The sequence below is a fragment of the Phocoena phocoena genome, chromosome 2 (assembly GCF_963924675.1).
Source record: "Phocoena phocoena chromosome 2, mPhoPho1.1, whole genome shotgun sequence".
Lineage (NCBI taxonomy): Eukaryota > Metazoa > Chordata > Mammalia > Artiodactyla > Phocoenidae > Phocoena > Phocoena phocoena.
This window is the reverse complement of record NC_089220.1, coordinates 1,786,873-1,809,327: the sequence shown is the minus strand read 5'-3', so window position 1 is coordinate 1,809,327 and position 22,455 is coordinate 1,786,873. Positions and strand designations below refer to the sequence as shown.

Sequence of the window (22,455 nt, the reverse complement as noted above, 5' to 3'; positions counted from 1 at the left end):
TTCTCGGTATCCATAGTTCCTAGTTCTGGTTAGCCGTAGTTCACTTTTTTTCTTTTAATTAATTTTTATTGGAGTATGGTTGCTTTACAATGTTGTGTTAGCCTCCACTGCACAACAAAATGAATCAGCCATACACATACAGATATCCCCTTCCTTTTGGACTCCCCTCCCATTTAGGTTACCACAGTGCACGTAGTTCATTTTTAAGCAAGAAAAGACAGACTGACTAGGTGAGGATGTCGGTGCAGGGTTAGTACAACTTAATTTTTTTTATTTTTTTTAAGGTAAGTGCATATAATTAGAAGCTGTAGCTCTTTCTTCCTACATCTTAGTGGCTTATTTTTAGACTGCCTCACCCCTTTTTGAACAAAGACTACTAGGGGACCCATTTGTTGCCTCTGTACCTACTCATTTGGTTAGCTTGTTGATTGATCTGAAGCTAGGGCCTTTTCCTTCTCTGAGAGTGCCTTTTCCTTCTCGAAGAGCTAGTGCCTCTTCCTCTTCTCTAAAGAGCTTTTTTTATTGAAATAAGATGTTTTTAAAGTTTTCAGATTCAACACCAACTTATTTGTTCGTATATTTACTCAATTAACCAGCTCCCACTTTGTGCCGGATACTCTAGAAAGCATTTTGGGCTGTATAAACCTATAAAAGCTATAGTTCCTGCCCTTGTATCCGAGTCAGATAAAATTAAAGTGTCAGAAAGTAATGAATAGATTTGCTACGTTGCCATATTTTTAGAATTGTTTTCATTGTATAATCTCTCTCCCCTTTTGGGAGGGGTTAGGAGGTGGTTTCTGGGAGACTTTTTTTCCCTGTGTCTATAGGTAACTTAAATGTAAAATGTTATAAAATACCCTTATTTGCATGAAGCCCCTCTTGTCAATTATAAAATATTTATAGTGTAAAATATAATTGTAACTGGTTGAGTTTTAGGTTTCTGAGGTTTGCTTACTTGCTTGCTATTTAACAATGCTACATGTCTGGGCATTTACAAAACTATTACTAATTAGTCTATAATGACCAAATTGTTAAAATCCATAAATATTAATTTTTTTCTAGGTCGCAATAAAAATAATTGACAAAACTCAGTTGAATCCAACAAGTCTACAAAAGGTAAGATTGGTCCAGTATCCAGCTTTTTTTTTTAATGATTTTCAGTGCTAATTATCATCTAATTTGTCCATTAATTACCTCTACTATTATTTTTATTTATTGTATTTAGTACACAGTAAAGCTTCCTCTTCCTCAAATGAATGCAACTTAAATTTAATATGGTTTAAATGTAGTATTGTTGTATTTTTTTCCTTCAGTTGAAGATAATGATTTTTAAATGTTCTTAATAACACAAACTGAAGGCTGTACTTTGAATATTCTAAATATTGACTAGAATAGAGTTATAAAAAAGACAGAACAACATAGTTTCATGTAATTAGTCTTAAGCAGAGTTACACATCTTTCTTACAGCTAATACTGAGATCTCTAAAGTCAGCACTTTGGCTTTCTTAAACTACCACAATATGTCTAAGCAAGGAGTGATGATTAATTGATATAAAAGGAAAATATAAAAGTAAAACTAAATTGATAGTTGAAAACATGTTTGTTAATGAGCTATTGCCATTTGTATTATCTAATGTAGATCGGGAGTTCTTAACCTGGTACATGTTAAAATCACCTGGGCCGCTTTTCAAAATCCTGTTGACTGGCCCATAGGGAGATTTAATTGCCCAGGTAGGGCCTGGTCATAGGTATTTCACTGGTGCATCAGTGAATGATTAATGATCTTCATAATAAGATCCTTCTAGTTCCTTTTGGTTTTGCAGAGCCTTTTTACATACTTCATTTGATTTCTAGACTTGGCCTATGGTAGCTGGGGGATACAGAGACCTCGAAATAAGAACAGGAAGTCGGGCTTCCCCGGTGGCGCAGTGGTTGGGAGTCCGCCTGCCGATGCAGGGGACGCGGGTTCGTGCCCCGGTCCGGGAGGATCCCACATGCCACAGAGCGGCTGCGCCCGTGGGCCATGGCCGCTGGGCCTGCGCGTCCAGAGCCTGTGCTCCGCAATGGGAGAGGCCACAACGGTGAGAGGCCCGCGTACCGTAAAAAAAAAAAAAAGAACAGGCAGTCCTCTGCCACTTAGCTGAATGTGTAACTTGACCTTGAGCAAGTCACTTAACTTTCTGGACGTTGGGCTTCTCATCTTTAAAAATGAAGATAATTTCACTAAGTGAAATAAGTCAGACAGAAAGACAGGTACCATATGATCTCATTTATATGTGGAATCTAAAAAATAAAACAAATAGACAAACAAAATAAAACAGAAACAGGCTTACAGAGAGCGAAACTGTTGGTTGCCAGAGGGGAGCTGAGTGAAATAGGTAAAGGGGATTAACAGATGTAAACTTTTAGTTATAAAGTAAACAAGTCATGGGGATATAATATACAGCATAAGGAATGTAGTCAATAATGCTGTAATAATTTTGTATGGTGACAGATGGTTATTGGACTTATCATGGTGATGATTTCATAATGTATTTGATTGTCACATCACTGTGTTGTACACCTGAAACTAACATAATATTGTATGTCAACTATACTTCAGTTGAAAATAATAATAAAAATAACTAATTAAATGGAGATTTAATCTTCTCATGATGGATTATATTAATGAAATAATACATGTCAAAGAGTTTTGTAAACTGCAAAGCAGTGCGTAAGACATTTTAAGGGTAGTCACGCCCTATCTACATTTCTAATGTAGTTCTAGTTCTGATGGTTATTTTGTATTTATATCATCATAATTTTGAGACTCTGTCCGTGTGTGTGTGGGATTAAGGTGGAGAGGGAGACAGATTTTATCTTGCACTGAAAATGTTATTTAAACAAGTGGCTCTGCAGGGCATAGTGGGCCTTAAGGGTTCTCAGGGTGGCCTTGGAAGGATCCAAAATTTCCAGTCCTTTATTCTGAACATGAAATTGTATCCATTTCCTTAAACTCATTTCTTCATGTATCTAAGGACTTGGTAGTAATTAATAAGTTAGGGGTTACTAAAACTTGGTATTCAGAACTAAAAGTAGCATGTAGAGAAGTTTGCTAAGGATTCTAATTCCGTATTCTGATGTTGCAGATCTTCCCCTCTTCATGTGTACTTGCAGATAACTGGAATTCTAGCAGTTTTCTAGGAAGAATTTTATCATAGTATTGTCTTGAGTTGGTTGTGATTTTTCTTGCTTGCTTTTTTTCATTATTTTTGGTCATAGTTTTTAATTACCACTGTTCTTTTTTGTTATTATTCCAAATTACTGTTTGTCACATCATTATCAGTTTAGTACCTGGTAGGCTGTCTGTTTAGCTTGATGGTGTGATGCAGATTTTTATCAGCATTAATTTTGGCATATAAATAATAAGACTTTAAGATTTGTTTGGTATAGCTCAAGTATGAACCATCCACAAAAAATTTATACTAAAGGCAGATCCGTCCAAGTTAAATAATTTGATAAGTGTAATGTTTTCAGTTTGTAGGACATTGTTTTAAATCATAAATCATGTGTTTGTGTTCTTATAAATTAGAAGCATTCTATAAATAATTCCTTCACATTCTTTTTCGCTGAGTTCCTTTTCCATGGAAAGGTGGCAGCAGAGTGGTGTATACCTGGCATCTTTTGCCCTTGTAATAGTGGTGCTTGCAGCTTGTTTTCTTCCTCAGCACCACTCACAGTTGTATCACACCTGCTCACTCAGATCTCTGTACATTGTGATTTTAAACTCTGGAGCTTGGTGTGTGGCCTTAGGAGCTAACAACATTCTGCCATCAACAATATGCGATCCTTTTGTACTGCCACTACCAAAAAATGTGGACTGGCTCATTCAGGCAGTGTTTGAACACAGGCGTTTAAAATAGTGTCATTTCAAAATGTTCACAGTATTCTGGCTTACACGTTGAATCATGTACATCTGATAAACGCATTTAAGCAAACCTGAGTTGATTGCATATTAGTAAGCTGATGTTATTTTCACTGACAGGTTCTTCACTTTTCCTTTTAATTTTTCCAGCCACTGAGTGAATAAATGTTAGATTCTAGTAAGATATATTTTTCTCCATTGTTTTTGTACATCTCAATTTCTGAGTACTATCCCTGAGACATTTTCTGTCCATAAATGTCTTTTAGGTCAGCCGTTAAAGAACTCTGTAATGTTGTGTACCTTTAATGATTTTGAAAACAACAGGAGTGAAAAAAAATGTTAGTCTTCCTCCTGGTTTTACAAAGTCACTTTGAGCTTTTTTTTTTTTTTTTTTTTTTTGGGTGGGGGGTACACGGGCCTCTCACTGTTGTGGCGTCTCCCGTTGCGGAGCACAGGCTCCAGACGCGCAGGCTCAGCGGCCATGGCTCACGGGCCCAACCGCTCCGTAGCATGTGGGATCCTCCCGGACCAGGGCACGAACCCGTGTCCCGTGCATCGGCAGGCGGACTCTAAACCACTGCGCCACCAGGGAAGCCCCATTTTTAGCTTTGATTTGGTTACAGATAGTCTTGTTTTATTAAATTCAAGTTTGTCATTAAGAAGTAAGTTATGAATTTATTAAGACATGCAAGTAGGGGCTTCCCTGGTTGCCCAGTGGTTAAGAACCTGCCTGCCAGTGCAGGGGACATGGGTTCGATCCGTGGTCCGGGAAGATCCCACGTGCTGCGGAGCAACTAAGCCCGTGTGGCACAACTACTGAGCCTGCACTCTAGAGCCCGCGAGTCACAACTACTGAAGCCAGCGAGCCACAACTACTGAAGCCCGCGTGCCTAGAGCCTGTGCTCTGCAACAGGAGAAGCCACCGCAGTGAGAAGCCCATGTGAAGCAACGAAGACCCAACGCAGCCAAAAATAAATAAATTTATAAAAGAAAAAAAAAACCCATGCAAGTACACTAAGTGTAACCCATCTAAAGTTATTTTCTTTTCTCATCTTGGAGTAGTCTGTTAATGTAAAGAGGGATTATAGAGTAATGGTTAGGAACACAGTTAAGCCAGCCTACATGGATTCAAATCTCAGCTTCAACCCAGCCTAGCTGTGTGACAAGTCACCTTCCTGGATCTTAGTTTCCCTGTTTGTAAAATGGAAATAATAACAGTACCTCTAGGGCTGTGGTGAGAATTAAATAAGTTAACATTTAAAAGCCCTTAGCACAGGGAGATCAGCTTGGTGCTTTGTGACCACCTAGAAGGGTGGGATAGGGAGGGTGGGAGGGAGACGCAAGAGGGAGAAGATATGGGGATATATGTTTATGTATAGCTGATTCCCTTTGTTATAAAGCAGAAACTAACACACCATTGTAAAGCAATTACACTCCAATAAAGATGTTAAAAAATAATAATAAAATAAAAGCCCTTAGAAGAGCTGAGTGTAGTTCCTAGCACATGGTAAGACCGAGTGTTTGCTGTTACTGTGTGTCCTGCTGAATATTGGTTTTGAGGGAGAGTGGGAGATTTTTTTTTTTTTTAACTTTTATTGGCGTATAGTTGATTTACAATGTTGTGTTAGTTTCAGGTGTACAGCAGAGTGAATCAGTTATACATATACATATATCCACTCCTTTTTTTTTTTAAGATTCTTTTCCCAGGAGATATTTTTTGTTTGCTTTTTAAATTTTACCCTCTCAGGAAATAAGTAAAGCTTAAGAATTGAATGGTAGGTTCTGGCTTTAGGTCTCATAGGACTTATTTGCAGTAGACTACTTCTGATCACGGCTAATATTTGCGCATTTAGTATATATGGAGTACTGTATTAGTTTGCTCGAGCCACTATAACAAAATTCTGTAGACTGGGTGTCTTAAACAACAGACATTTATTTCACACAGTTGTAGAGGCTGGGAAGTCCAAAATCAGGGTTGCCAGCATGGTCGGGTTCTGGTGCGAGCTCTCTTTTTGGCTTACAGAGGGCTGCCGTCTCACTGTGTCTTCATAGCAAAGTAGGGGGAGGGTACATGAGCATGCTGTTTGATGTCTCTACTTATAAGGGTACTTAATCCCATCATAAGGACCCACCCTCATGACCTCATCTAAACCAACTTAATTCCCAAATGCCCCATCTCCAAATATCACATTGTGGGACAACTTCATGAAGTAAGTTCTGTTATTAGGAAAGAGAGGCCAGGGAGATAAAGTAATCTGCCCAAGGTCCCCTAACTAATAAGTGATAGATGCTCGGGCAGTCATTTTATGATAGGTGTAGTCATCATTGAGTCGAGCATTAATGAACTCTGAATGAAAGCGTTTACCACAGTTTAGACAATAGAGCATTTGCTGTAAGCAATGTCCCAGGTATATTAGCTGGATAGGAATTCATTGTCATTAGATACTAGAGCATGTGCTTCCCATGTTCTTACACATATAGGTGTTCTCACAGTAGCTAGTCTGATAGATATCTTTTCACCTTCATACTCTGTTAGGTGAGTATTACTACCATCTTGATTTTCCATTGAGGAGACAGAGTCTGAGAAGTTGGTATAGTCAGACTCTCCAGTTCGTAAGTGATGGAACAAAGATGTAAATCTTAGTCTGACTCCAAAGCATGGACTATTTCCACTTCATTATGGCCCCCTCCTGTAATTAAATTTCCCTAACTGAGATGGGAACTAACCTGAGGCTTTCTTTGTAGTAGCTATGAAGAAGTTAGTAAATAGTTTCAAGGTTGAGGAAATATTGGGTTGGCCAAAAAGTGCCTTCAGTTTTAAAGTAAAAATAAAAGACACATTTTTCATTTTCATGAAGAACTTTATTGAATAATGTATTCACCATTTTGTTCCACTACCTTCTGCCATTTTTCAGGCAACTTCATAGTTCCATCTTCCCAAAACTTTTTCTGTTTTTGAGCAAAGAACTGTTCCAGGTGCCTTTTACAGTCTCCCAGGGAATTGATATTTTTTCCATTAAGAGAATTTTGTAAAGACCGAAATAAATGGAAATCTGAAGTTGCAATGTCTGGTGAATACGGCGGATGAATCAGAACTTCCCAGCCAAGCTGTAACAGTTTTTGCCTGGTCATCAAAGAAACATGCGGTCTTGCAGTATCCTGATGGAAGATTATGTGTTCTCGGTTGACTAATTCTGAACGCTTTTTGTCAAGTGCTGCCTTCAGTTAGTCTAATTGGGAGCAGTACTCGTTGGAATTAATCATTTGGTTTTCCAGAAGGAGCTCATAATAGAGGACTCCCTTCCAATCCCACCATATACAGAACATCACCTTTTTAGGATGAAGACCGGCCTTTGGTGTGGTTGGTGGTGGTTCATTTCGCTTGCCCCACGCTCTCTTCTGTTCCACATTATTGTACAGTATCCACTTTTCATCGCCTGTCACGATTTGTTTTAAAAACGGAACGTTTTCATTATGTTTCAGTAGAGAATCGCATGAGGAAATATGGTCAAGAACGTCTTTTTCGCTTTACTTATGTGGAACCCATACATCAAAGTGATGAACATAACCAAGCTGGTGCAAATGATTTTCATAGCTTGATTTGGATATTTTGAGTATGTCAGCCATCTCCCACGTGGTATAACGTTGATTGTTCTCAGTGTCTCAATTTGATCACTATCAACTTCAACTGGTCTATCCAACCGTGGAGCATTGTCCAGCGAGAAATCTCCGGCATGAAACTTCACAAACCACTTTTTTTTTTTTTGCTGTACACGGGCCTCTCACTATTGGGGCCTCTCCCGTTGTGGAGTACAGGCTCCGGACACGCAGGCTCAGCGGCCATGGCTCATGGGCCCAGCCGCTCCACGGCATGTGACATCTTCCCGGACCGGGGCACGAACCTGTGTCCCCTGCATCGGCAGGCGGACTCTCCACCACTGCGCCACCAGGGAAGCCCCGACAAACCACTTTTGACATGTTCAGTCACAGCACCTTCTCCATACACTGAGCAAATCTGTTTTTGCATTTCAATTGCGTTTTTACCTTTCTTGAAATAATAAAGCATAATATGCCGAAAATGTTTTTTTCTTCCATCTTCAATATTAAAATGGCTACACAAAAATTCACCAATTTTGTTAAGCCTTTTTTTTAATGCACTCTGATATGACAGCTGTCACACACAATCTAACAAAATTGTTTCAAATGAAGTTAAAGACAACTAAGTGCTACTAGAGCCATCTTACAGAAAAAACCAAGCAAACCTTTTGGCGAACCCAATATTTCAAGTACGAAAGAGAAGTAGGCCTTGTACCCCACCTCCCCTTCCAAACTTTGCATAAGTCATATTTTTATGCAAATTTGTTGATTCACTCCTTCACTTAACAAACACTTACTAGTAAATACCTGCTGTGTGCCAGGCACTGTTCAGAGCACTGAGGGTACAACGTTGAACCAAATGAATGAAGTTCCTACTTTCATGGAATTGATATCATAGTGGGAGAGCAGCAATAAACAGATATATAATGTCATGTCAGTGCCATGAAGAAAAATAAAGCAAGATGTATTGACTGTATTTTCTTATTTTTTGTATTCTTGATGCTCTGGCATCTGGGGCCTTGCTGACCTGAGATAGACTACGCCCCAGGGCTAGCTAGTTCTGGAAAGTAAGCAGCTCCCCTGTGAGTACACTGTTCAGATGCAGACTAACTAGAGCAGAGCCCATACCCTGAACCACCTCCCCATCTGGCTCTTAAACTCCAAGAGGCAATATTTCCCTGCCCTAATCATTGCACAGCTGGTATCGGACGCCTAGAGACCGTACTTATACTCAAGAACCTGCTGAAATTATCCCAATGAACCAGTCCTCAGCCTGCTTACCCTGCCTGGACTTACCTTTCCTGTGGAAACCAGAATAAAAACTCTTCCCCATGCTTTCCCCTTGCTCCATCGGCCTTCTAACCCATCCTGGTGCTTCCTCACATGGCCCTGCATGGCACTGTGTGCCCCCTTCTTTTGGGAACTATAAGTAACAGACCATCATTTTAATGGCACTCTTCTCCTGATCTCTTGGCTCACCATACCTGAATAATAATAGAACCTACATTTTAAAACACAGGGTGGGGACTTCCCTGGTGGCATAGTGGTTAAGAATCCGCCTGTCAATGCAGGGGACCATGGGTTCAAGCCCTGGTCTGGGAAGATCCCACATGCTGTGGAGCAACTAAGCCTGTGCGCCACAACTACTGAGCCTGCGCTCTAGAGCCCGTGAGCCACAACTACTGAGCCTGCGTGCCACAACTACTGAAGCCTGCATGCCTAGAGCCCATGCTCTGCAACAAGAGAAGCCACTGCCGTGAGAAGCGCATGCACCGCAATGAAGAGTAGCCCCCACTCACTGCAACTAGAGAAAGCCCGCATGTGCAACAACGAAGACCCAATGCAGCCAAAAATAAATAAATTAATTAAAAAAACAAAAACACAGGGTGAGGAGATAGTATGCGAGGAATGTGTAGATTTCAAGTGAAAAGTAGGGGTGCCCTCTTAGTAATTCGTTTAAGAAACATTCTTGTTCTCCTGAGCCAAGCGTTGTGATAAGAAGAGTCAGATAAGTACAACAGACTCTGGGTGAACCCATTTGGTTTGCAGTAAAAGTTTACTTAGGCCTTTAAGATCTACATGTTTTTTACCAAGTGATAAAGAATGGAAAGACCTTTGCGGTCCTTCTTGCAGCGTTGACATGGAGGTCCTCACTAAGTGTTCGTGGGAGGATTGCACACACAGCTTGAGGAGCAGCAACTGCAGCAGCGGTGGGCTGCCGAGGCCTGCGAGTATGCAGGGCAGTGCAAGGCCCTGAGCTGGCGGTTACATCAGGCCGAACTGGGAGCCTTGAATGCCCCGGCTCTTTAAGGAACAATCATCTCTGTGTAATAAACTTTTCAGTAATTCCCTAACTTTCCCCTGGGTTCTTCTGACTAAGATTTTGTTATCTTAGAAATATTCAGTCTTCTCGGTGGCAGAAACTTTAATTGTCACCATATGTGACATAGTCAATTTAAACAGTAATCTCTTTTTCTTAAACTGGAACCATTAGTTAAAAACAAATGTGTGAATGTAGTGAAATAATTGATTTTTTAAAATATGTGTTTATGATAGCTGGTTTGCTAGCTTTAAACATGTATAGGGATGGAGGCACACTCCTTCCTATGCCATCTTGTTCCAGTGTTGGACGACTCTAGTTATTATACAGGTTTTTTTTTTTTCTTAATTAATTTATTTATGGTTGTGTTGGGTCTTCATTGCCGCACGCAGGCTTTCTCTAGTTGTGGTGAGCAGGGACTATTCTTCATTGTGGTGCACGGGCTTCTCACTGCAATGGCTTCTCTTGTTGCGGAGCACGGCTCTAGAGCGCAGGCTCAGTAGTTGTGGTGCACGGGCTTAGTTGCCGCAGCATGTGGGATCCTCCCGGACCAGGGATCGAACCTGTGTCCCCTGCATTGGCAGGCGGGTTCTTAACTACTGCGCCACCAGGGAAGTCCCTAAACAGGTTTTTTTCTTTCATAGTTTACACTAGCATCTGTCTTCTAGAAACATGTACAATACTGTTCTCTGTTCTTTCATTTGGAGCTTTGGAGGTTAAATCTACCAATCCACAAAAATAACCCCTACCAATCCAACATAACCAACTATCTTGGGTCTTCTTGGTCCCTTCTCCAGAGTAAATACTCAGCCTCTTGGGCCAGCTACAGGACTTGCCCTCAACACAGGGCTAGTTTATTCCACATCTGTAATTGATTTTTTTCTTAACTGAATTTATTTCATTCTTGCTGAAGACCATTTAGATGGTTTCCTACCATAATTCCAGTCTGTTTAGTGTATTTTTGAAAAATGAGTCTTTTGTATTAGCTATCACTTCTAGTTTGGTGCTGTATACATTGGACAAGGATGTTTTCATCCAATTAAAATATCCGACAAGGTAGGGACAAAGCACCTCATTGGAGAATCCACCCTTTAGTTGGTTCTGCTGACTCGTCAAGCAATTTTTGAGTAATATTCAAGCGCCATTCTTAAATCCAGACTTTTAGTAAGAGAGAAACAGAAATCCCTGTGTTAAAAAAAAAATCAAAATTACTAAGAAAAAAAAAAGAATGATTTTAAATTTAAGTATGTGCATAAATTCAAGTATGTGCAAAATATGGGAATTCCCTGGAGGTCCAGTGGTTAGGACTCCACACTTCCACTCCAGGGGGCACGGGTTCGATCCCTGGTCGGGGAACTAAGATCCGACATAGCCGTGCACTGTGGCCAAAAAAAGAAGTATATACAGCAGATTGCTGAATGATTATGGAAGTGTTATTGGCTGTAGGCTCCTTTTATCAGGGTCTTTGTGGGAAATTTTACTTACACTCACTCAAGTCTGGTTTCTTTTTAAAGTTGGTGTTTATTTTGGAGCCACTGTTAATGGTTAGAGCTCTGTAATAGCAGTGACCTTTTTTTGGCACCCCAGGGAATCTCAGTTGTGGGACAAGCCAGGGAACTGTATATTTGGAAGCAGAGAGAACCCGCTCATGCTTTTCTTATGGTCTACAATGTAATGTACTCTTACTGTTACCACCACTGAGTTATTTGGGGTACTTTTGCTTCAGCCTCCTTAGGGCAGTCTTTTTTAACCCTTGTTGTGCAGTAGGATCATCTGTGTAGTTTTGAAAAAAACCCTTAATTTCTATTCTCTTTCTAAAGGTAACCTGTTTTAAAGATGACCCCCTCCTCCAGTGTTTTAAGTCTTATAGACTGCTGCCCCTGCAGCTGCCAAATATCTCCCCCGTCTCTCAAACTCTTCCTGACCCAATTTCTGGACTTCTTTCCTTCTCCTTACCCATCTGGTGAAGCACAAATCATTGTTGGGATCTTTTTCATTGATGAGCACTGTTGATCTTTTCCTTTCTTAATACCTTCCTCTTTCCATATTGACCTGTAGGAGACTAAACAGCTCAGGCCATTAACAAAAGTGGTTGTTAGAATCCTTTTTTGTAAATTTTTTTAAATTGAAGTATAGTTGTTGTACAATATTATATAAGTTACAGGTGTACAATATAGTGGTGATTCACAATTTTTAAAGATTATACTCCATTTATAGTCATTATAAAATATTGGTTATGTTCCCTGTGTTGTACAGTATATCCTTGCAGCTTTTTACCTAATAGTTTGTATCTCTTACTCCCCTACCCTATATTGCCCCTCCCCACTTCCCTCTCCCCACTGGTAACCGCTGGTTTCTTCTCTGTATCTGGGAGTCTGCTTCTTTCATATATGTTGGATACTAATTCCTTATCAGTCATATCATTTGAAAATATTTTCTCCCATTCAGTAGGTTGCCTTTTCATTTTGTCAGTGGTTGCCTTTGCTGTGCAAAAGCTTTTAAGTTTAATTAGGTCCCATTTGTTTATTTTTGCTTTTATTTCCTTTACTTTAGGAGATGGATCCAAAAAAATATTGCTACAATTTATGTCAAAGAGTGTTCTGCCTATATTTTTCTCCAGGAGTTTTATAGTATCCAGTCTTACATTTAGGTCTTTAATCCATTTTGAGTTTATTTTTGTATATAGTGTTAGAGAATGTTCTCATTTCATTCTTTTACATGTAGCTGTCCAGTTTTCCCAACACCACTTACTGAAGGGACTGTCTTTGCTTCATTGTATATTCTTGCCCCCCTTGTCATACATTAATTGACCATAAGTGTGTGGGTTTGTTTCTGGGCTCTGTATCTTGTTCCATTTATCTATGTGTCTCTTTTTGTGCCAGTACCATACTGTGTTGACTACTGTAGCTTTGTAGTTTAGTCTGAAGTCAGGGAGTATGATTCCTCCATCTCTGTTCTTCTTTCTCAAGATTGTTTTGGTTATATGGGGTCTTTTGTGTTTCCATACAAATTTTAAAATTATTTGTTCTAGTTCTGTGAAAAATGCCATTGGTATTTTAATAGAGATTGCATTGAATCTGTAGATTGCCTTGGTTAGTATGGACATTTTAACAATATTGATTCTTTAGTGCACTCCATCTGAAAGCAGCAGAATACACATTTTCATCAAGTATACATGGAACATTCTCCAGGATAGATCACATGCTAGGCCACAAAACAAGCCTTGGCAAACTTAAGAAGCTGTAAGTCATATCAATTGTCTTTTCTGACCACAACACTGTGAGAGTAGAAATCAACCACAAGAAAAAAAGCTGTGAAAAACACAAACACATGGAGGCTAAACAATATGGATCACTAGACCAGTGGATCACTAAAGGAATCAAAGAGGATATTAAAAAATACCTAGAGTCCTGACTATTAATTTCAATCCTGCATCTGCATTCAGATCAGTGTAATGAATTAGGTAAACTTTTACAAACAGGATATGGTAAATGAAATCTAAGTCAGACCCTCTTCATTTTACATGTTTAAAATATTGAGAATAAAAATATATGTATATTGTTACATTTCAAAAATAGTAATAGGAGTGTAAGAAAATATAGCTTCAGTGTTACTGCTGCTTTATGGGGAAATTTTTAATTTATTGCCAGACATTTTCACTTTGGCAGCAAATTTAGAGTACAGATTGTGAATTGAGAATATTAGAATTTATTTTTAATTGTACCAATTGTTCATTGTGCTATTTTAGAAAAGCCACTGAAGAACCAACTATTTTATTTTATTTTATTTTGCTGTATCGGGTCTCAGTTGCGGCACACAGATCTTCCTCACAGCATGCAGGATCTTTCGTTGTGGCGTGCAGGCTCTTTGTTGCAGCACGTGGGCCTCTCACTAGTTGTGGTGTGCGGGCTCCAGAGCGCACAAGCTCAGTAGTTGTGGCGCTTGGGCTTAGTTGTCCCGTGGCATGTGGGATCTTATTTCCCCGACCAAGGATCAAACCCACATCCCCTGCATTGGGAGGTGGATTCTTAACCCCTGGACCACCAGGGAAGTCCCAAGAACCAGGTATTTTAAATGGGTTAAACTTAGAGCTTAGCATGGACCCATTTGTGGAAAATTGAAAGTTGGGCAAAAACTAGACCTTTGGGAAAGAATCCTAGCAACAACAACCAGAATCACAGCCGTATATTGCTTATTGTGTGCCACGCACTGTTCCAAGATCTCAACAACATGTCAAGTTCCTTTATCCCTGGGGGTACCAGAGGCCCAGAGAGGTCAAGCCACCTAGATTCAGTCAGTCAGTGGTAGATCCCCAGGTGGGGACAGATAGTGGGCTCCAGAGTTCAAATTCTTAATGACTGTGCACTAACTGACACACTGACTGAACTAACATTAGAACTTAAAGCCCTAACTTCACATAGCCTTTTCCCAACATGTCCCCTTGGAAGGAATCAGGCCCAGCACCTTCCATATGGGAAGCATACAATGGAGCTTACTGAAGCTCCTTCACCTTGCGTGTGGTAGATACCCAATAATATCTGTTCATTATTTTATAAGTACCAAATTTATTTTAATACTAAATTAATATTTTTCTCATATTGCCCTAATTCCAGGAATCTTGACCACCAGAACCTTAGGTTTTGAGGTGGTAGGAAAATTTCTTTGTCTTTGAAATACTTGATCATAAAAATGCACATTGGGTTTCCCTGGTGGCGCAGTGGTTAAGAATCCGGCTGCCAATGCAGGGGACATGGGTTCAAGCCCTGGTCCGGGAAGATCCCACATGCCATGGAGCAACTAAGCCTGTGCGCCACAACTACTGAGCCTGTGCTTGCTCCAGAGCCCATGAGCCACAACTACTGAGCCCACGTGCCACAGCTACTAAAGCCCATGCACCTAGAGCCCGTGCTCCGCGACAAGAGAAGCCCACACACCACAACGAAGAGTAGCCCCCGCTCACTGCAACTAGAGAAAGCCTGCGCTCAGCAGTGAAGACCCAATGCAGCCCAAAATGAATGAATGAATGAATGAATGAAATGCTTTACATACAGAAGAATGTTACATATTTGCCATATAAATATGTTTAGGGTATTTGATTCAAGAAATGGATCAGCAACAATACTTTAAATCAGTCATGTTGTAACCTTCCCCAACGTGACCTCCTTTGTTTCCCACCTTACAAGGTAACCACTAACAAAAATTTTGTGTTACTATTTTCTTTCTTTTTAAAATTAATTTATTTTTATATATTAATTTATTTCTTTATTTTGGCGGCATTGAGTCTTCATTGCTGCATGCGGGCTTTTTCTGGTTGCAGCAAGCGAGGGCTACTCTTCATTGTAGTGCACAGGATTCTCATTGCAGTGGCTTCTCTTGCTACGGAGCACGGGCTTTAAGCATGTGGGCTTCGGTAGTTGCAGCACGTGGGCTCAGTAGTTGTGGCTCGCACACTCTAAAGTGTAAGCTCAATAGTTGTGGCGCACAGGCTTAGTTGATCCACGACATATGGGATCTTCCCTGACCAGGAATCAAACCCGTGTCCCTTGCATTGGCAGGCGGATTCTTAACCACTGTGCCACCAGGGAAGTCCCTGTGTTACTATTTTCTTGATTGTTTTTATAATTTTACCACATAAGGGTCCCTCATCAGTATAGTGTGAAGATTTTAAATATTATATAAACGGAATCATGTTATTTGTGTCCTCCTATTTGCTTTATTTTGCCCAAATTGTGTTCCATGTTGATGTATTTAGATGTAATTTACTTTCACTGCTATGCTTATTTTCATGGTTATATAGTATCCTATTATATGAATATTTCATGATTTATTTTATCTATTTTCTGTCTGATTCAGAGACATTTGGATTGCTTATAGCTATTTGTATCACAGACACTGCTATGGATTGTTCCGTATGTGTCCTGGTGAAGTTGTTTATGTTTCTTAAGGATATGTGTCCAGTAGTAGACTTATTGGTTCACAGGGTATGTACATCCTCATTCATCCAAAGCAGTTGTGTTAATTTATATTCCCACTAGCATATAAGACAGTTCAAGTAATATCATTTTAGAGATTATGTATTCTGGATACTGACATGTGGCAGATATCTTCTTCTGTTTGATGGTATATCTTTTCATTCTCTGGATGTTGTCTTTTGATGAACAGCAGAATTTCGTAATTTTAACACACCTGAATTGTCATTCTTTTCTTACATGGTTTGTACATTTTCTGTGTTTTTTTTTTTTTTTTTTTTTTGCGGTACACGGGTCTCTCACTGTTGTGGCCTCTCCCGTTGCGGAGCACAGGCTCTGGACGCGCAGTCTCAGCGGCCATGGCTCACAGGCCCAGCTGCTCCGCAGCATGTGGGATCTTCCCAGACTGGGGCACGAACCCATGTCCCCTGCATCGGCAGGCGGACTCTCAACCACTGCGCCACCAGGGAAGCCCCTTTTCTGTGTTCTTTAAGAAATTCTTCCCTGCCTGGGGCCATAAAGATATTTTTCTCTGTTGTCTCAAAGGTTTATAATCTTTAATCCACCTTGAAGTTGTGCATATTGTGAAGTAGCAATCCAATTATGTTTTTTCATACGTGTTACAACTTATTGCCTCATCTCTCCTTTCCCCACTCTTCTGCAATACAGAGTTTCCGTACCTACCTCTACACACACATACTGTGTTCTTCCAAAGTGGTTATTCTGGTTCACTTCACAATTGCTATTTTGAAGGCAGTTTTTTTACATTTATTTTCATTTAAAATTTTTATTTTCGGTAGTAGAATGGCAGGGCTTCCCTTGTGGCGCATTGGTTAAGAATCTGCCTGCCAACACAGGGAACACCAGTTCGAGCCCTGGTCCGGGAAGATCCCACATGCCGCGGAGCAGCTAAGCCTGTGAGCCACAACTACTGAACCTGCACTCTAGAGCCCACGAGCCACAACTACTGAAGCCTGTGCGCCTAGAGCCCGTGCTCCGCAACTGGAGAAGCCACTGCAGTGAAAAACCTGCACACTGCAATGAAGAGTAGACCCTGCTCGCCGCAACTAGAGAAAGCCTGCGCCTGGCAACAAAAACCCAACGCGGCCAGAAATAAATAAATTTATTTTTAAAATAGTAGAATGGCAGATAATAAACAGAATCCCAAAATATATGACAGGAAAAATCTGAGCTAAATTTATAGAAGCACAAGAGTGACAAAATAGATTTATCCTCTCTCAGGCTATGTATGACACATTAAGTAGAGGAAAAAAAGATACAGATCTTAATATAGAGCCCCTCCACTAGCCCATATTACAAATTGCGCATTTTTAATTTAATTAATTTATTTTATTTTTGGCGACACCATGTGGCATGCTGGATCTTAGTTCCCCTGACCAGGGACCAAACCCGTGCCCCCTGCAGTGGAAGCGCGGAGTCTTAACCACTGGACTGCCAGGGAAATCCCACACATTTGTGCATTTTTTTTTTAAAAGCATCCCTTTCTTAGGATACATTACAGCTCTGTGCCAGTCAAATCTATGATGATTGCAGCGTAAATGATTTCCTCACTGTTGGGCAATGCATAACTTACACAGCTATAAACAGTTAATATGATTAATAAGCCTGACTAAGAGATCTTTCCAGGCTACATTTTCTGAACAAGCAATAAAAATAGAAACCAATAAAAATAGAAACAAACAAAAAGTACAAGCATGTGGGACTTGAAAACACTCTTTGAATTCATGGGGTCAAAGAGAAAATGCAAACCAGAATTGCAGTGCATCTAGAAAGTAACACTGTGTATCCGAACCTGTAGAATACTGCTTTTGGTGTTCAAGTAAATTTGAAACCTTAAACACATTATTAAACAAAAAATGACAATACATTAAATATTCAACTAATAAGTTAGAGAAGGGAACAAAATAAATCTCAGGAACGAAGAATAAGGAACTTATAAAGGGCAGAAATTAGTGAATTGGAAAAACAATCAAAATGATCTAGAGCTTTTTTTTTTTTTTTTTTTTTTTTTGAGAGAGGGATGATAAGGGAGGCAGTAAAATAGATAAACCACTAGTTACTTAATCCAGGGGATAGGGAGAGACAACACAAAGTATGAGTATGAAATGAGGGGCAGGGAAAAGACCAGATAGAGAAGAATTAAAATTATTATGAGAGAACCTTTTGTGCAAATAAACTAGAACACCTAAAAAATGGATAACTTTCTAGGAAAACATAACTTATCAGAATTAACTCTACAAAAGAATCTAAATGCATCAGTAACTACAGAAGAAATTGAATAGTGGTAAAAAGGCCAGCTGCCACCTCAGATTGCCATATGCAGAATTTCATGATTGGCTTCTTTGAAACCTTCAGTGAATAGATCTTGAAGGGAAGCTTCCAAATTCTTCTCTGTAATTCACATACATGGCTATCAAAATGTATTAGAAACAGGGAAGAAAACTATAGTTCAATCTCACTTATAACATCCATTCAAAAATTCGGAATTAAAGTATTAGCATATAGGACTTCCAGTTAAACATTAGTACATTTATCTTTGCTCCTTCCTCCCACTTGCTAAATAGTAGTAAAGGAATTAAAAAGGAGTGTCAAAAATAGAGAAGACTGGCAGACAAAGAATTAAACCTAGTTTGCCAGATGGAAAGCAGATGGATGAATAGTTGTGTGTGTGTGTGTGTGTGTGTGTGTGTACACTATTATATATATATTTTCATGTAATAGACTTAGCAAATCATAGTGAACTGAAACCAATCCGTAAGGGGAGCACTTCGGGGTGGGAATAGGTAGGCTGGTGCCAGCAAAAATCATGCTGAGTCATGCCACAGAATTCAGAAAGTTTAAGGATGAGTTCTGTTAGCTTCTTTTGTGGGTGGAGGTACATGTAGAACTGGAAACAGGATTGGCTTAAAATGTGTAACTGGGCCTCATATCACCTTCAGGCAACCCGCCCTTCTCTGCCCCAGTAGAAATTGGGCAGTTTATTTTCTGAAGAGGTGGAATTGAAGAGCATCTAGACTTGGGGACACCATACTAAAAACAGGGGCCCACTGAGTGGTGAGATACTCTTTCTGTCTTCCCCCTCCTTGCTTGCTTCCCAGAACTCTCTAGCCCTTCATGTGTTGCCTGAAAAGGAGATTGGAGGATTCTTCTCCAGGAAAATTGAGTTAAATGAAAATATAGATAGAGACATTATTGTCTTTCAGTGAATCTACTTAATCTTTGCCCGGTCATCCTATGGTCCAGCTTTTATATATATAACGTTTAGTCCAGCATTTTGGTGCCTCTCTTAATATGGGAGGACAACCAAGAATCTCCAGATATTTGAGGATAACCTGAAACTAAAACAAACAAGAATAAGAAAGAGAAAGGAACACTGGAAAGGAAACTCAGCTACTTTAAAAAACAACAACACTATAATTATGTTTTCAAAGATTTAAAAAAGATGGAGACAGAATGCAATAATGACCATTATATTCATGAAAGAACATGGTGCATTGAGAAAGGACTGTTGGGGAGAGGGTAATTTATGGTATTGGAAAGAAATTCAATAAAGGGGTTGGAAAATAAAGTCAAGGAAAGCTCTCAAAGTATTACAGAAGTTGATAGAGATGAAAATTAAGAAAGATACCATGTGAAATTGAGGTACCTATCTAGGAGGTCTAGTTTCTGGTAAAGAGGTGTTGTAAAAAGAACTGGGGATAGGAGGGGAGATTATCAAAGACTAACAGAAGGTAATTTCCCAGAACTGTAGGACCTGAATTTCCAGATTGAAAGGCTCAGTGCCCAATGCAGTAAATGACAAAAGACCCACAATATATCTGGACTGAATGCTAATGTACCACAGAGACTGAATCTGTGGTATATTAAAATTTAAACACATCAAAATTAAAGAGAAGGAAAAGGAAAAAATAGGTCACAAAGAATTGTAGCAGAATGTCATCATACCATTCCACACCACTGTAAGCTGGAAGGAAATGGATCGAGGCCTTAAAAATTCTGAGAGAACTGGATATTCATGTGTACAAGAATGAAACTGGACCCCTGTCTTATACCATGAGCAAAAACTAACTCATGGATTAAGGATTTAAATGGAAGATATGAAACCATAAAGCTCGTGGAAGAAAACAGTGGGGAAAGCTCCTTGACATTGTTCTTAGCAATGACTTTTTTTTTTAATAAGACACCAAAATCACAAGCCAAAAAAGTGGGACTACAAAAAACTTCACAGCAAAAAAAACAAACAAACAACAGTCAACAAAATGAAAAGGCAGCCTACAAAATTGGAGAAAAGGAACCCCTACAACCAGTAGCAAATAAAACCCCAAATAATCCAATTTAAAAAGCAACAAAGGATCTGAATAGACATTTTTCCAGCGAAGACATTCAAATAGCCAACAAGTACATGAAAAGGTGTTCAACATCACTAACCATCAAGGGAGTGCAAATCGAAACTGCAGTGAGATATCACCTCAACCTGTTAGAATGGTTATCAAAAAGACAAGAGATAAATGCTGACAAAGGTGTAGAGAAATGGGAAACCTTGTGTACTGTTGGTAGGAATGTAGATTGGTACAACTACTTTGGAAAACAGTATGGAAGTTTCTCAAAAAACTAAAATTAGAGCTACCATATGATTCAGCAGTTTCACTTCTGGGTATATATCCACAGGAAATGCAGTTACTATCTCAGAGAGATATCTGAGATCCCATGTTTGTTGCATTGTATACTCTAATAGCCAAGCTAGGGAAACAACCTAGCGTTCATTGACAGATGAATGGGTAAAGAAAGTGTGAGGAGTATTATTATTATATATTCTAACCTATAGTAATATTATTCAGCTGTAAAAATGGAAATCCTGCTCTTTGTGACAACGTGGATGGACCTTGAGGGCATTATGCTAAGTTAAATCAGATAAATACTCTGTGATATCAGTTATATGTGGAATCTTTAAAAAAAATTGAACTTATAAAAACAGAGAGTAGATGGTGGTTGCCAGGGGATGGGGGTGTTGAGGGAATGGGGAGATGTTGGTAAAGGGTACAAACTTCCAGTTACAAGATGGAAAGTTCCAGGGATCTATTGTACAGCGTGGTGACTATAGTTAGCAAGTACTGTGTACTTGAAAGTTGCTGTGAGAGTGGACCTTAAATGTTCTCACCACAATGAAAACAACAACAAAATGGTAATTATGTGAGGTGAGGGATGTGTTAGCTAACTTTACTGTGGTAAAGATTTCACAATATATATGTGTATCAAATCATCACATTGTACAACCTTAGACTTACACAGTATTCTATGTCAATTATATCTCTTTAAAACGGGGGGGCGCATTTCTGAGAAAACAATTATGACCTAGAATTCTTTTTTTTTTTTTTTTTTTTTGGTTTATTTTTGGCTGCTTTTGGGTCTTTGTTGCTGTGTGCAGGCTTTCTCTGCTTGCGGTGAGCGGAGGCTACTCTTCGTTGCGGTGCGCTGGCTTCTCATTGTGGTGGTTTCTCTTGTTGCAGAGCACAGGCTCTAGGCGCGTGGGCTTCAGTAGTTGTGGCACGTGGGCTCAATAGTTGTGGCTTGCAAGCTCTAGAGTAAAGGCCCAGTAGTTGTGGCGCACGGGCTTGGTTGCTCCGTGGCATGTGGGATCTTCCCGGACCAGGGCTCGAACCCATGTCCCCTGTGTTGGCAGGTGGATTCTTAACCACTGTGCCAACAGGGAAGTCCTGACCTAGAATTCTTTACCCAGCCAAAATGTCAATCAAACGTGAAGATAGAATCAGAACATTCTTGCAAGGTTTTAATCATACACTTATCCTTCCTCAGGAGCTATTGGTGGGATATTTCACCACAACGGGGGACAGTACTAAAAAAGAGAAGAGCATAGGGTCTAGAACAGGAAATCCAACACAGCAGGCCTTGAGAGCAGGACAGAGGCTTCCAGAATATGGATATTTCCGGGGGGGGGGGGGGGGAAGAAAACGTGACTATTTGCAAGTATTTGAGAGGAGATATACACTTCTGTTACAAAGTTTAAGGATGAATTAGTAAAGTGAGAGATACATAGAAAACCTAAGTGAACAAAATAACCGAGACAGTCATTAGCTCAGAGGAAATCAGAAACATTTTTGATAAATAAAAAGAATGGAAATGCATTCCAAGTGTGGCTATAAAGAATATTTATATAATGTAAACTGAATACTTTAGCCAAATATTATGGTAACTGATCAGGAGGAAGGTGGGAAGGGATGTGGGGTGGGGGACAGGATGTAAGAGAGCTAAATCTTCACTGCCAATACTAAGAAAATAGCTAATATCAGGGGGAGGGGCTAAGAAATCATAGAATAACAGCACAAGCATGCTATTCAGAAGTAAGGTAGCAGGGACTTCCCTGGCGGTCCAGTGGTTAAGACTTTGCCTTGCAATGCAGGGGGTGCGTGTTCGATCCCTGGTCGGGGAGCTAAGATCCCACATACCTTGTGGCCAATAAACCAAAACATGAAACAGAAGCAATATTGTAACAAATTCAATAAAGACTTTAAAATTGTCCATGTCAAAAAATATATATATATTAAAAAAAGAGAAAGAAAGGCAGCAAATACCTGAGTTGAAAGTGCTTGACATTATGAACAAGGGTTGAGGGTGGAGAGATATAT

General features: G+C 39.7%; 1 protein-coding gene across 5 annotated transcripts in view; it reads left to right on the top strand.

Annotated features, from left to right (window-relative positions):
- Window positions 1-22,455, top strand: part of MARK3 (microtubule affinity regulating kinase 3) — an 87,694-nt gene that overhangs the window by 17,372 nt on the left and 47,867 nt on the right. For 4 of the 5 annotated variants that reach the window (XM_065871703.1, XM_065871705.1, XM_065871702.1 and 1 more), the window contains exon 2: window positions 1,063-1,116. The exons of the other annotated variant lie outside the window; for it this stretch is intronic. The gene's annotated coding sequence lies outside the window, so the exon portion shown is untranslated. The remainder of the gene's footprint in view (window positions 1-1,062; window positions 1,117-22,455) is intronic. 5 annotated transcript variants of the gene reach the window in all.